This window comes from Zootoca vivipara, chromosome 17 (assembly GCF_963506605.1).
Source record: "Zootoca vivipara chromosome 17, rZooViv1.1, whole genome shotgun sequence".
NCBI classification, from domain to species: Eukaryota; Metazoa; Chordata; class Lepidosauria; order Squamata; family Lacertidae; genus Zootoca; species Zootoca vivipara.
In genome coordinates this window covers 20,297,368-20,313,486 of record NC_083292.1, presented here as the reverse complement: position 1 = coordinate 20,313,486, position 16,119 = coordinate 20,297,368, and the positions used below count along the sequence as shown (strand labels likewise).

Sequence of the window (16,119 nt, the reverse complement as noted above, 5' to 3'; positions counted from 1 at the left end):
TTGTTATCCAAAGAAGAAGAAGAAGAGTTTGGATTTGATATCCCGCTTTATCACTAACCGAAGGAGTCTCAAAGCGGCTAACAATCTCCTTTCCCCTCCTCCTCCACAACAAACACTCTGTGAGGTGAGTGGGGCTGAGAGACTTCAAAGAAGTGTGACTAGCCCGAGGTCACCCAGCAGCTGCATGTGGAGGAGAGGAGAGTACCAAAGCTATGGTACAACCCGATTTGGAATACTGCAAAGAGTTCTGGTTGCCCCAGCCTCAAAAAAAAAAAAAAGGATGTTGCAGAGTTCAGAAAGGTTCAGAAAAGGGCAAGGATTCAGCGACTCCCCGTGGAAGAAAGGTTGCAGCATTTCGGACAACTTAGTTTAGATAAAAGGTGAGAAAGAGGGGAAATGATAGAAGTTTATAAAATGAAGCATGCCAAAGAGAAGAGATTCTCAAAGGGTGTGGCACACCACACTGGTGTGGCAGGGAATATGGCAGATGTGGCAGGAAGATTCACAGACAATCAAATACATTTTTAAACATTTCTGTACAGTACAGTATAGTACAGTACAGTGGTACCTCGGTTTATGAACACAATTGGTTCCGGAAGTCTGTTCATAAACTGAAGCGTTCATAAACTGAAGCGAACTTTCCCATTGAAAGTAATGGAAATGAATTAATCCGTTCCAGATAGGTCTGTGGCGTTCGTAAACCGAAAATTCGTAAACTGAGGTTCCACTGTACAGTATAGCATAGCATAGTAGGGACGCAAGTGGCGCTGTGGTGTAAACCACTGAGCCGCTTGGGCTTGCTGATCGGAAGGTTGGCGGTTCGAATCCCCACGACGGGGGTGAGCTCCCGTTGCTCTGTCCCAGCTCCTGATAACCTAGCAGTTTGAAAGCATACCAGTGCAAGTAGATAAATAGGTACCACTGTGGCAGGAAGGTAAACGGCATTTCCATGCGCTCTGGCACTCGTCACGGTCCTCCCGTGGAAAAAAAAACCATGAAAAACTGTCTGTGGACAAATGCCGGCTCCCTCGGCCTGAAAGCTAGATGAGCGCTGCAACCCCAGAGTCGCCTTTGACTGGACTTAACCATCCAGGGGTCCTTTACATTTACCTTTTTTCTTTTTTTCCCCCTTTTAGTATAATATAGTATTAGTATCAAAATAATTTTTTGGGATATACTCCCAGAAACCGTATCCACGCCTCTCTTCAAGAGCATTGGCTATTCTTCTACAGCTCTCCATGACATATTGTTGTCAACAGGCATTTTCAACTCTGTGAGTATGAAAGATCAGAAAAGAGAAAGGCTTCTTTGTGTTGATGAGGAGAGCTTGTTTGCCTCAAATTAGACCTGATATAAATGAGATTAGCCGGCAAAAGCAAGCTCATACCTCTCACTGAGTTTGTATACATACTTAAGGTACATGTGTAAGAGGCTCGTTTATAATTATATTTTCGGAATGATTCACGTTCTTCGTTGTTGTATACTTTCCGGAAGTCCCATGATCATATTATAAAGTAATTGTGCTGTGTGTTATAAATCAAGCACTGCTAGCTGTTTCTTTTTGTTTTCCAATGTATTTCATAACAATAAAATAAATAAAAATCTGTTGGCACGAGCAAATTTTTATTCTGAAAGTGTGGCCCATGAAAAAAAAAGTTTGAGAACCACGGGAATGGAGGGAGTGGATAGAGGAAAGTTTTCCTCCCTCTCTCATAACCCTAGAATGAAGCTGAGTCAGGACAGATAAAAGTCCTCCACACAGTGCGTAGTTAAACTGCGGAACTCACTTCCGCAGGAGACAGTGATGGCCAACGACTTGGATAGCTTTAGAAGAGGATTGGACAAATTCCTGGAGGAGAAGGCCATCCACGGCTACTAGCCAGGATGCCCATGCTCCGCCTCCACAGTCAGAGGCAGCAATGCTTCTGGAATATCAGTTGCTGGAAACCACAGGAGGGAAGAATGCTCTTTTGTTTTTGTCCTGTTTGCAGATTTCCCATTGGGGTATCTGATTTGCAGCTGTGAGAAGGAGATGCTGGACTAGATGGGTCACTGGCCTGATCCATCTGGCTCTTTCTTATGTTGCCTAGAACCAGGCGCCTTGGCGGGGGTGGGGGGGTGGGGGCAAGTGTCCTTGTGGTTAGGAGTGCCTTTGCAGGTAGGAGAAGACCCACGTGGCCTTAAAGGAGCATGGGTTTGGAATCCCGACCTTCCCACAAGGTGAGCAAGTCCCATAAGTGAGCGCAAACATGCCACTTCTTTCACACCTGTGCAATTGAGGCCAAGGTGTGCCCCATGCAAGAGAGAGGGGGGGGCTGTGAAGGCAGGTACCTGTGTTGCCAACCCTTAGCAGAAAGCCAAGCCTGAAACAGTGTGGAAGGAAGCCGGCTGCTGAGAGGTGGGAACTGAATGGGCAGCCAAGGAAAGGGTGACTCAGAACTTTATCTAAATATTTGATCTCACCCTTGGCCATGCCTGTGTGAAGGAGCTGCTCCTGCCATGGGGTGGGGGGGTGTACATTAAGTGCCCAGGTGTTCCTGTATGAGACTGATTGTCTAGACCGGTGAAAGCTTTGAATCAGTGTCTGGATGCAGTGGTGGGCTGGATGAGGTCCAATAAACCAGCGTTTCTCAACCGCTGTTCCGCGGCACACTAGTGTGCCGCGAGACGCTGGCTGGTGTGCCGCGACGTGCGGCGACGAGAAGGGCAATTTGCATTGTCACGTGCCTGGCGGCCGCCAACAACTATCACTGAACCGCCGGAAAGGAAGCCGGCCGGGTCACGACGCGGGGTGAGCGCAGTTCTCAACAGCCACCACCACGGGAGGGTGGTTTTAGACAAACTTAAAGAAGCTGGCTGGATGAGCTCAACCTGAAACTTGCTGAGCAAAGGATTGTGCTGGCAGAGAAATCAGCGGCTTGTGAAGCCTTATTACAGGAGATTGCAACCAACACAGCAATTGGCAAGTGTTTCTTACAGTCATAATTATATAGTCAATATAGGGCGGCACAGAGTTAAAATTTTTAACTTTTTTAATGGTGGTGTGCCTCGTGATTTTTTTCACGGAACAAGTGTGCCATGGCCCAAAAAAGGTTGAGAAACACTGCAATAAACTGTGGAATCCTGGGGAGATGGAAATGTTCAGGAAATTGGCAAGTTCCTTGTTTTGGATGGATACATTTTTGTAACTAGAGGCATGAGTGTTACAAGGATTTTTGTTAAGGGGGGGCAGGACTTTTTGGGGGAGAGAACTGACTTGATTGGTCAGTTAAGTATTTCTATTGTTTTACTTGATCGGGGGTGCAGCTGCCCCCTGCCCGCCCCCTTGGTAGGGGGACAAGTGTCCTCAGTGGTTAGGAGTGCCTTTACCTTTGCCTCCATGCACTGAAAAGCCTCACCTGCTATTTTTTATGCACTGGGCTCGTCTTACAGACAGAAGAGCAGACCAGGTTTGATTTTCCTTAGTACGTTGGCAACACTCCTTGGGAAAATATCAAGAGAAGCCGGATTTGCATGAAACATAGAGGCTCCCCCTTCCCAAAAGCTCGGCTTTTCTGAACAAATTCCCAGGCATGTTCTAATAATACACTAGCCCTAATGTCGACTGTGCTCAATTTTTCAAACTCCCCCCTGTAAATCAGAATTTGCCAGCTGTTTCCCACAGTTGCCCAGGGCGAAGCTGATTATATTTTGTTAAGTACGGTAGACGTTAGGAAGCCTACTTCGCCTGCTTTATCTTGTGCCCCATGCTTGCAGGTGCAGAACACCTGTCTCTGGAGGAGACAGCATAATGAGAGCACATCTGCCAAGCTGTGTTGCTGCCCTCTGGTGGACAGTCAAGCATTGGCCACTGAACACAGGAACCCCTGAAACTACCTTATATGATGGAGTCAGGCCATTGGTTCATCTAAGCTCAGTGTTCCCTACTCTGACGACTCAAGACGACTTGACAAATTTCAATTGGTCCCTAACGCAGAAGCCAGATTGCTAGCTGGGGTTCCATTTAGATCTCACGCACCCCCTGTTTCGAAACAACAGCACTCAGTGGTGTAGCATGGGGGGTTGCCCCAGGCGCAAAATTTAGGGATGCAAAATTTTTAAAGGGGAAAAAATTATAACAAGGAATTTTAAAAATGTGCCCCTTACCCTCACACAGAAAAGCTACTAATGTTTGTGCAGGCAGACTGAGGATCAGAAAATGATCCTCAATGCTCATGGAGCACCACAGCTGTCACTGGGGCAGGTCACAAACTATTGCCCCTTCGTTCCAGCTTATTAGCGGGCAGTGCCGAAGATACTTGCCATGCCCGGGGCTCTGGCAAACCACGCTATGCAACTGGCTGCACTGCTTGCCAGTTCATCGCCGGACCCAATTCAAGGTACTCCCATTAGTGTTCAAAGCCTGAAACGACTCAGGTCCCAAATAGCCAAAACACCATCTCCTTCACTGCAGACCCTCTCAGGTGCTAAGATGGGCAGAGGTTGTTCCACCACTCTAATTCTAGTTACAGGTAGGTAGCCGTGTTGGTCTGGCGTAGTCGAAACAACAACAAAACAAAAAATTCGTCCAGTAGCACCTCGGAGACCAACTGTATCTGAAGAAGTGTGCATGCACACAAAAGCTCATACCAATGACAAACTTAGTTGGTCTCCAAGGTGCTACTGGAAGGGGGGAGGGGATTATTTTGGTTCCACCATTCTAAGAAACTTGAGAGCTGCAGCCCACGAGGTAAAGGGACCCCTGACCATTAGGTCCAGTCGTGACCAACTTTGGGGTTGCGTGCATTATTGAAACTTGCATTATTGGCCGAGGGAGCCGGCGTATAGCTTCCAGGTCATGTGGCCAGCATGACTAAGCCGCTTCTGGCAAACCAAAGCAGCACATGGAAACGCCGTTTACCTTCCCGCTATAGCGGTTCCTATTGATCTACTTGCATTTTGACGTGCTTTCGAACTGCTAGGTTGGCAGGAGCTGGGACCAAGCAACAGGAGCTCACCCCGTCACAGGGATTCGAACCGCCAACCTTCTGATCAGCAAGCCCTAGGCTCACTGGTTTAGCCCACAGCGCCAACTGGGTCCCATAGAAAGGTAAAGGGACCCCTAACCATTAGGTCCAGTCGTGACCGACTCTGGGGTTGCACGCTCATCTCGCATTATTGGCCGAGGGAGCCGGTGTATAGCTTCCAGGTCATGTGAGAGGAGGACCTTTTCTGTTGTGGGACTCTCTCCCTATGGAGATGTGTCTGGCTTCTTCACTACACAGCTTTCAGCAGATGCTGAAGATGCACCTCCTTACCTTGACTTCTGACACCTGAGATGTATTTTTTAGGACCCTCCTTATTTTTGGAGCTGTGCATTGGTTTCAATGCTGTGTTTTCATTGTTGTAACCAGCCCTGGGACCTTGGGCTTGACGGACGGGTAATTAATAATAGCCATAATACCAACACTGCCCTAGGTGGCCCATATGGTGTTACACGGGGAAAGTGCCAGTTCTCCAGGCTGTCTGTGTTGCAAGTGATTTGTGTTCAGATCCAAGTGTGCAGATGTATTATTATGTGATGGGGAAAGGTCATGCATGCAGATTCTGCCTCCAAGTCATGAAACAAGCTGCAGTTTTGCAATAAAATAGAAAGAACCCTAGAAAAGGAAAGTTGGATGGGACCACAAGGGTCATTTATTTCAACCCCTTGCAATGCAGGAATCTTTTTGCCTAAGGTGGGACTCGAACCCGCAACCCTGTTGAACAAGTAGAAGCATCGCAGCAGATGCTCCTTGCCTGGGGAACCATCTGAAAAGGCAAACAAGAGGAGACATGGTAGAGGTGTCTAAAATTAAATAAGAAAGTGGATAGAGAGAGAAGATTTATATATGTATAAATTTTCTGTTGTACAATTTAAAATATTCATTTAAACAACCTTAAAATATCAGTGACTTCCCTTCTTCTCTATCCGTGGTTCATTTTGCACAACATAAATCCCTGCATATTTTATATAAACTAACCCATTCAGTATTCCGTTATTGCATCCATCAAAACTTATTTACACTGTTGAATTTATCTTAACGTTGCCAACGTTTCCAAGTGTACACAATTTCCCCCCATATATTCAATAAACGTTTTCCAATCTTCTTTAAACGTATGTTCTTCTTGTTCTCTTGTTCTATAAATTAGGTCTGCAAGGTGCACATATTCCATCAGCAGGCACCTGCGCGGCGAGTAACACCCCCTCCAGGGCCGCCCCCCTGCCCCCTGCTTGCTCCGCCCCTGTTTTCAAGCAGTTATCCTTCAAGGATCGAGAGAATTTTTTTATTCCTCTCTCATAACCCTAGAACTCAGGGACACCCAAGGAAGCTGAAAGTTGGAAGATTCAGGACAGACGAAATAAAGGACTTCTGCACACAGGGCATAGTTAAAACTATGGAACTCACCCCCCCAAAGAAGCCAGCGATGGCAAACCAATTTAGATTGCTTTCAAGGAGAATTAGACAAATTTATGGAGGAGAAGTTCCACCTCCACTGCTGAAGGGAGGAAATGCTACTGAATATCAGTTGCTGGAAGCTATAGGAGGTGAGAGGGCTCTTGTGCTTTCAGGGTCCCCACCAGGGCATCTGCTTGCTATGGTGAGAACAGGATGCCAACCAACTACTTTCTGATCAGCTTTGTGTATCCCAGGAGCAGATCTCTCTCTGGGGCAGTGCAGTAAATCCGCAAGTCTAATAGAGCCCAACCGAGCTCTGGAAGAAACAAGAGACCCTGCAAGGGACTGCTGTACATGCCGGAAACCTCTGCAGCTGTCAGCTATTTGAGGATGTGCTGCTAAGGTCCCTGTGAGCATATTTCTCCCCCGGGGCAGTGGAAATAAGCAGATGGTCAAGATAGGCTGCTTACAAATATAAAAACAAAGGATAAACTCAACAGCCCAAGGCAAGTAGAAATGAACAAGTATAGGATTGTATAAAATAGCTTCTTGTCTTTGTTGTTGTTGTTGTTGTTTAGTCGTTTAGTCGTGTCCGACTCTTCGTGACCCCATGGACCATAGCACGCCAGGCACTCCTGTCTTACACTGCCTCCCGCTGTTTGGTCAAACTCATGTTTGTAGCTTCGAGAACACTGTCCAACCATCTCGTCCTCTGTCATCCCCTTCTCCTTGTGCCCTCCATCTTTCCCAACATCAGGGTCTTTTCCAGGGAGTCTTCTCTTCTCATGAGGTGGCCAAAGTATTGGAGCCTCAGCTTCACGATCTGTCCTTCCAGTGAGCACTCAGGGCTGGTTTCCTTCAGAATGGAGAGGTTTGATCTTCTAGCAGTCCATGGGGCTCTCAAGAGTCTCCTCCAGCACCATAATTCAAAAGCATCAATTCTTCGGCGATCAGCCTTCTTTATGGTCCAGCTCTCACTTCCATACATCACTACTGGGAAAACCATAGCTTTAACTATACGGACCTTTGTAGGCAAGGTGATGTCTCTGCTTTTTAAGATGCTGTCTAGGTTAGTCATTGCTTTTCTCCCAAGAAGCAGGCTTCTTTTAATTTTATGACTGCTGTCACCATCTGCAGTGATCATGGATCCCAAGAAAGTAAAATCTCTCACTGCCTCCATTTCTTCCCCTTCTATTTGCCAGGAGGTGATGGGACCAGTGGCCATGATCTTGGTTTTTTTGATGTTGAGCTTCAGACCATATTTTGCGCTCTCCTCTTTCACCCTCATTAAAAGGTTCTTTAATTCCTCCTCATTTTCTGCCATCAAGGTTGTGTCATCTGCATATCTGAGGTTGTTGATATTTCTTCCGGCAATCTTAATTCCGGTTTGGGATTCATCTAGTCCAGCCTTTCGCATGATGAATTCTGCATATAAGTTAAATAAGCAGGGAGACAATATACAACCTTGTCGTACTCCTTTCCCAATTTTGAACCAATCAGTTGTTCCATATCCAGTTCTAACTGTAGCTTCTTGTCCCACATAAAGATTTCTCAGGAGACAGATGAGGTGATCAGGCACTCCCATTTCTTTAAGAACTAATATGGAACGCTTCACGAATTTGCTTGTCATCCTTGTGCAGGGGCCATGCTAATCTTCTCTGTGTCGTTCCAATTTTAGTATATGAGCTTCTTGTCTACTACTCGCCTATGGCGAGCAGACTTTTGCCTCCAGGGAGGGGAGTGTAATTATTGTCATCATTGTTATTCTTAAGTTCCAAGCTTTCCTTTCAAAGAAGCCCAGGGCAGCAAGCAACAAAGCAGGGGAAACAATACAATTACTGTAAAATAAAGCGTGATCAAAACATTTAAGAACAACGAAGAACATCTAGAAAAGAGAGAGGTTGTTTCCTTTACTCTTGTGGATGGAGCTCTTGCTAGAAACGGGCTTGCGTCAGTCTATGTGAGCAGGTTTGTTTTTAAAATGTGGGCTAATATCTGGGTGCATTTTGCAAGAAGAGGATGTGACTGGAATATTTCAAAGCCCAACGGAAGGAGCCATAATGCAGAGGATTTTATTCCTTTCACACCTGCAGGTGATACCTCTCCAGAGTCGGCAGCAAACATGGTATGCCGTTTTAAAAACAGACACTTCCCCCATTTTGCACTGCTCCTGTAGGGCTCCTTTGGGCCCTGGTTGGATCACATCCCAGTTTTCTGATTTGCGGGGAAAGCCCTATATAACCTCCACCAGGTTGGCTCAGCTCCTGTGCTCGACAGTTTGCAAGTCCAGGCCCTCCAGCCGTACCTGTTACAGGAATAATGCCTAACTTTTACACACACACACACACACACACACACACACACACACACACGTGCAGTTAACCTCTGGAACTCACGCCCACTGGAGGCAGTGGTGGCCACCAATCTAGATGGCTTTGAAAGAAGATTAGCCACATTCATGGAGGAGGAGAGGGCTATCAACTAGCCAGGTGGCTCTGCTCTGCCTCCACAGTCAGAGGCAGCAATGCTTCTGAATACCAGTTGCTGGAGACCACAGGAGGGGAGAGGGCTCTTGTTCAGATCCAGGCATCTGCCTGGTCACTGTGAGAATAGGATGCTGGACTAGATGGGCCATTGGCCTGATCCAACAGGCTCTTCTTATGTTCTTATATACTGCCATCACTTGATAAGAACCATACCTGCCAAGTTGCTGTCGGAGAAATAAGGGACCGGGCGGAAGTAGCAGACCGGAAGTAGCGCTGCCGCCATTTTGGAACTGGGCAGAGCAGCATCAAAAGTCACTTCTGAGCATGCTCCGCCCAGTTCCAAAATGGCCGCCGCACCAGAATAAACCGGGGGGAAACAAATAAATCCATTTTTTTCAGCTAGGAACAGCTGGAAAAACGGGGATTTCCCGGGGAATACGGGAGACTTGGCAGCTATGATGAGAACACAGAAGCATTTTTTTTATAGTACTGTACAGTGGTACCTTGGGTTACAGACGCTTCAGGTTACAGACTCTGCTAACCCAGAAATAGTACCTCGGGTTAAGAACTTTGCTTCAGGATGAGAACAGAAATCGTGTGGTGGCAGCGCGGTGGGAGGCCCCATTAGCTAAAGTGGTACCCCAGGTTAAGAACAGTTTCAGGTTAAGAACGGACCTCCGGAACGCATTAAGTTCTTAACCCGAGGTACCACTGTACTAGAACTCGGGGCCATCCAAGGACTAGAAATTTAATAATTAAGAATAAAATAAAAGCATGCTCAATTTTGGAAGATTCACGACAGACAAAAGGCTAAGAGGCTTTGTGGGCCCCAGCGGAAAACTCAAGGGAACCCGGCGCCCAAGAGTGCCACGTTGGTGACCCCTGTTATAGAATTAAAAGTTTGGACACAAAAACTTCCTACCAACGAAGAATGGTTGATAAAGATGATGGACTACGCCGAAATGGCGAAAATGACCAGGAAGATCAGGAATCAAGAAGACAATAAATTTAATAAAGAATGGGGGAAATTTATAAGTTACCTTGCCTAACACTGTAAACAATTAAAAACATTGGTGGGTTTTTAACAATACTTGTAATGTAACAAGAACTGTAGTGAAATCTGAATTTTAAGGGGAAATGGCGAACATTATATAATGTAGGTGGGAAAAGATTAACAATGGAACCCATGGAAAGGTGGAGGGAAGTCCAAGGATTCAGGGAATCCTATATTTTTATGATTATGATTTATATATGAATGTAAATATTAAATGTAAAACTGAATTTTAAAAAATGGGGGGGGGGGGTTGGACACAAGGCCCATTAGTGCCAAAACTTTATAGATAATGGCAATACCAAATATCTTAAATGAAGCTTACAACTGTAGAGGGCCAAACAATCCAATAGGATCCACATTCACACCTAAGGTAAAGGGTATTACCCCTGACCATTAGGTCCAGTTGTGACCGACTCTGGGGTTGCGACGGTCACCTCGCGTTATTGGCCGAGGGAGCCGGCGTACAGCTTCCAGGTCATGTGGCCAGCAAGACAAAGCCGCTTCTGGCGAAACCAGAGCAGCGCACGGAAACGCCATTTACCTTCCCGCCAGAGTGGTACCAATTTATCTACTTGCACTTTGATGTGCTTTCGAACTGCTAGGTTGGCAGGAGCTGGGACCGAGCAACAAGAGCTCACCCATTCGTGGGTATTCGAACCGCTGACCTTCTGATCGGCAAGCCCTAGGCTCTGTGGTTTAGGCCACAGCGCCACCCGCACTTAGGCCAAGCCTAATATGGTCTGAAGTCTGTCCCCAGTTGGACACCTCTCAGCTGACACCTTTTCAAGTATCTCATGCACACATACGCAGGCGCAAGCATCTGGGTCACAGCCTACCACCCTGAAGTGCACAAGGGGGTCTGTTCCCCAGTTCCTTCTCCAGCTCTCACCACTTGCCTTCACCATCTTGGTGCCTTCAAGTTGACATCAATGAACTCACCCTTGGGCAGCTAGAAGCACAGGAAGCTGCCTTAAACTGAGTCACATCATTGGTCCATTGTCTACACTGATTGGCAGCAGCTCTCTCAGATTTCAGACTGGAGGTCTTTCCCAGCATAGCTGCCAAGTTCCGGCCTGAGAAATAAGGGACTGGACCGGAAGTAGCGGACCGGAAGTGGCGCTGCCGCCATTTTGGAACTGGGCGGAGCATGCTCAGAAGCTACTTTTGATGCTGCTCTGCCCTGTTCCAAAATGGCCACCGCACCAGAAGTCACGCTGCAACCATTTTGGAACTGGGCAAAGCAGCATCAAAAGTAGCTTCAGAGCATGCTCCGCCCAGTTCCAAAATGGCCGCTGTGCCAGAATAAACTGGGGGAAAACAAAACAATTCGTTTTTTTGGGTGGGAACAGCTGGAAAAACGGGGGTTTCCCGGGGAATACGGGAGACTTGGCAGCTATGTTTCCCAGTCGTACTTGGGGAGGCCAGGGATTGAACCTAGGAGCTTCTGACTGCAAGACAGCTGCTCTACCTTTGTGCTATGGCCCTTACCCCCTTCAACTTGGAAGACCTGGTCTTCTCCCCTGAATATGGGGAGTCCGGCCCCAGAGTCATGTGATGCCAACAGCAGCGGTGTGCAGCCTCTCTTCAAAATACCATTGCTGCCCAGGGAGAGCCTGTTTGGGACTGTTTGTTTCCTTGAAGGCCACACCTTCTCATTCTGCAGCTCATTCTGTACAGTTCTTAATAAATAAAAGCTGGAGCAGATAATTACAGCCTTGATGGAGTGCCGAGAGGGAGGTCGGATCTGAATTCTTTTAAGTGTGTACACAAACAATTAGCAAAAGATGGCAAAGGGTTTGGAAGTTTAAGAATGTCCTTGAGGTAAAGGCGTTGGCAAGGGGGGCGGAATAGAAAATGCTTCTGAACTGGAGAAGCACTATTTCAAATTTCAGTATATATATATTTCGTATGAGGAACTGCCTATCAGCATCAGGCAGGTGCCTTCACTATACTTTATTATTATTATTACTACTATTATTATTATTATTAGGTAAAGGTAAAGGGACCCCTGACCATTAGGTCCAGTCGTGACCGACTCTGGGGTTGCGTGCTCATCTCGCATTATTGGCCGAGGGAGCCGGCGTATAGCTTCCAGGTCATGTGGCCAGCATGACAAAGCCGCTTCTGGCAAACCAGAGCAGCACATGGAAACGCCGTTTACCTTCCCGCTGTAGCGGTTCCTATTTATCTACTTGCATTTTGACGTGCTTTCGAACTGCTAGGTTGGCAGGAGCTGGGACCAAGCAACGGGAGCTCACCCCGTCACAGGGATTCGAACCGCCGACCTTCTGATCAGCAAGCCCTAGGCTCAGTCGTTTAACCACAGCGCCACCTGGGTTTAATTAATGCATTTTACTCTTTTGGCACCTGATAAAACTTTTGTTGTTTTTGTTTTTTTTGTTTAGACAAGCCCACCCAGATGTTTAGGTGCAAATTTTAATTTGCTTTCATTTATTGTTAACTTCCTGAAAGTCTGAAAACATTTTTGCTATTATTGACTATTCTATTGCTTTATCTTCTTTGGTAAACCACTTTGAGGTGTGTGTTTTTCGGGAGGCGCAGTTACAATCAAATGGGTGTGTGGATTTTATTAAATGCATAAATGACACGACCCCAGATTTTAGCTGCACAAACTGCAAAGCAGGATCTGTGCAACTGAGAAAAAGCAGCCTGGTTTCGCAATGAGCCACTGCAAGCCGAGCAAAGCAAAACAAAAGTGAAGAACAAGCGGATTGACTTTGGCTAGATTGCTTCTGGGCTGAGTGATGCAGTCAGCGGTCAAGGCCCGTCAGACTGATGGGAAGTGACAGCCGTGTCCTGGAGCCCCGAGTGGTCTCAGGATACCCCCGCAGGGAAATTTTGTCCTGTTCTCTCTTCTTTTCCCCCGTGGAACCATCTCTCTCTCTCTCTCTCTCTCTCTCTCTCTCTCTCTTGTCTCAGTTGAACCAAAGAGCCACGGCCGCTTTAAAAATTCTCCTGCAGGAAGTGCAGAGTTTAGTCGCTGGACGGAGCAGATCAGCACGGAAACTCTGAGCGTGGGCCGACTACCCCAGCAGGCAAAATCCAAACGCATAAGCTCAGGGCTACAAATCAGCCGTGACAGCCTGCCAATTGCTGAATGCCTGTGTGCAAACTCTGTCCTCCTGTGCCCATTACTGGGGAGCGGAGGGGTGCTGTAAGCTGGGGGGGGGGGTCCTTTCAGGGACAATCCTGACCCTCCTAGGTCTGGCCTGCACATAGCAGGTTCACCACTCACTAACCTGCAGCATCAAGTCCTACCTGGCGTTTATGAACAAACTACTACGCATCAAACGCCACGTTGGGGTTACGGGACTCCTTTATTATTTCTTTGCAGTTTTTTATTTGAAAGAGAGCAACGCAATAAAACAGGGACTGCGGCCCTCCAACCCTCCCTATCTGGCCCTTGGAACTTTCCCTCTCACTAGCACTGCTTCTTTGCATTTGTGAGTGTTCTTGCGGAGCCAGGATGTGCCTTTGAATAGTTATGATGCTTCTTGCTTGTCTGCATGCAGTTCATAGAAGCAACCAGGGGTGTTGAAACCAACCACTGGCGCAGAGGTCAAAATTTGCATTTGCATACCCTCCAACATTTCTCCAATGAAAATTTTGTTGTTTAGTCGTTTAGCCGTGTCTGACTCTTCGTGACCCCATAGACCATAGCACTCCAGGCACTCCTGTCTTCCACTGCCTCCCGCAGCTTGGTCAAACTCACGTTCGTAGCTTCGAGAACACTGTCCAACCATCTCATCCTCTGTCGTCCCCTTCTCCTTGTGCCCTCCATCTTTCCCAACATCAGGGTCTTTTCCAGGGAGTCTTCTCTTCTCATGAGGTGGTCAAAGTATTGGAGCCTCAGCTTCAGGATCTGTCCTTCCAGGGAGCACTCCGGGCTGATTTCCTTAAGAATGGAGAGGTTTGATCTTCTTGCAGTCCATGGGACTCTCATGAGTCTCCTCCAGCACCATAATTCAAAAGCATCAATTCTTCGGCGATCAGCCTTCTTTATGGTCCAGCTCTCACGTCCATACATCACTACCAATGAAAATAGGGACATCCTATTCAATCGTAATAGCAAAATTCAGTGCAAAATCTGATTGGGGGGGGCTGTTTCAGTCTGGAAAAGTGTGGATCAAGTTAGTTCACTTCAAAGTGTGGCCTGAAGTGAGCATCAGAAGAGCACTGCCAATGGCCCACCTAAAGAGGCGGTTCTAGGTAACACAACCGGTTTGGCCACAGTGGGCGCTGCACTGCAGGGGCCGCCACAACAATGCTGTAGAACGGAGTGTGAGAAAGACAGGGGGAGTCCAATTTTAGCATCACACAGGGCGCCGCTGTAATTTGAGAGCCCTGAATCCACTGCCAACCAGTCCAGCGTCCTTTTCTCACGGTGGCCCCCCAACACCCCCAAAGGGAAGCCCAGAACCAGGACCTTAGCAGGGCCATCTTAACCATAGGCGCCAGGGATGCGGGGCACCCAGGCACCGGGCTCTCAGGGGCGCCAGGCCCAAGAGTTGGAATCTGGTGAAGAGCCCGCCCATCGATCGGAGCGCTGCAGGCAGCTCTGCGCTGCGATTTCAGGGCGAGCGAGACAGTGAGGTGCTGAGGTGGCCAGCCGGCTTCACCCTACTGTACACCTGGGATTGGCATAGGGCTGTGAAGAGGCCCGCCCAGCGCACGCTGCTTACAGCACGAGGCGCCCGTCTTCGCTCAGTCGCCAACGCCAACGCCTTGGGCTGGTTTGTTGCGCTGCATTTCCTGTTTTCTTTTCCTGAGCAGAGATAAGTGTGGTGTCAGCTCCCTAAAGAAAGGTCAACAACTCTGGGGAACCTTTCCTTTAAAAAGGTCAACAACTTTGAGGTTGTTGTCAAGAATGCTTTGATGGTGTTTCCTGCTTGGCAGGGGGTTGGACTGGATGGCCCTTGTGGTCTCTTCCAACTCTATGATTCTATGAGGTTCCCCCCCTAAAAAAGGTCAACAACTCTGTGCAACCTCTGTGTGTGTGTGTGTGTGTGTGTGTGTGTGTGTGTGTGTGTGCCAGGCGGATCTTTGCACCCCGGTGCCGCATATGCTTAAGACGGCCCTGGACCTGAACACAACAGCAGCACTCTCCCCATGTGTGATTCCAAGAAACTGGTACTCAGAAGCATCACTGCCGCTGTCCATAGAGGCAGAGCATAGCCACTGTGGCTTCCTTGTTTGCCTTCTCCATGAATTTGTCCAGTCCTCTTTGAAAGCCGTCATTGCCCCCTACAGGAATGAGTTTAACTGTGCAGAGCGCTCTTTCATCTGCCCTGAGCATTTCATTTCATGGGATGCCCACGAGTTCTAGTGTTTAGAAGGCGAAAAGCTTTTTCTCTCTCTCCACTTTCTCCATGCCATGGGTAATTTCATAAATGTCTACCATGCCTCCATCCATGGAGGCAGAGCATAGCCATCATGGCTATTAGCCATGAATAGCGTTCTCCACCATGAACTTACCCAACCCTCTTTTAAAGGCATCCAAGTGTCAGGCTTCTTGGAATCAGCTTCCTCCCCCCGGGGCATTAGATAAGGAAATCAAACGAAAGGAACGTCTTACCAGTTAGAATCTTTCATAATCACACCGAGAGAACAAAGAACACGTCTACCTAGAAATGGCGGTGCTCCCAATTAAGGTTCACTCCCCCCTCCATCCCCATTAATCTACGTCACTCCTACGTCTTGTAATATGAGCTTGTACCCTCTGCGCTTTCTATTCTGACACTTTCTGAGCTCTCCGTGACTTTGGAGAAGCGGGGTGGATGCTATCCCAAGACTGTGAATCTGTTAACTCTCTCTTCTAGTGTTTCTTCTGCTAGCTGTTCCCCATCCAGTATTTCCCAGCTTCTGCCTTCTGAACTATGCCCCTCTGCAAACCACTCTTCCAAATCTATGCTGTCCTCCTGCTCCTGGGAAGATTCAGGATCAGGATCAAGGGGAGGCTCCTACCATTCTTCCTCAGTACAGCCCTCCTCAGCACGGTCCATGACTCCAAGTTGGTGGCCATCACTGCCTCCTGTGGGAGAAAGTTCCACACTTTAACCCTGTGCTGTGTGGAGAAGTCCTTCCTTTTCTCCACCCTGAACCTTCCAAACATGCAGCTTCTTTGGAATAGATGGATGAA

General features: G+C 47.7%; 1 protein-coding gene and 1 non-coding gene across 2 annotated transcripts in view; one reads left to right on the top strand and one right to left on the bottom strand.

The window, feature by feature from the left end:
• Window positions 1-16,119, top strand: part of SRRM4 (serine/arginine repetitive matrix 4) — a 123,577-nt gene that overhangs the window by 40,228 nt on the left and 67,230 nt on the right.
• Window positions 8,015-8,122, bottom strand: LOC118076621 (U6 spliceosomal RNA). Its single transcript, XR_004691527.2, has one exon. It is a non-coding gene; the product is annotated as a U6 spliceosomal RNA (small nuclear RNA).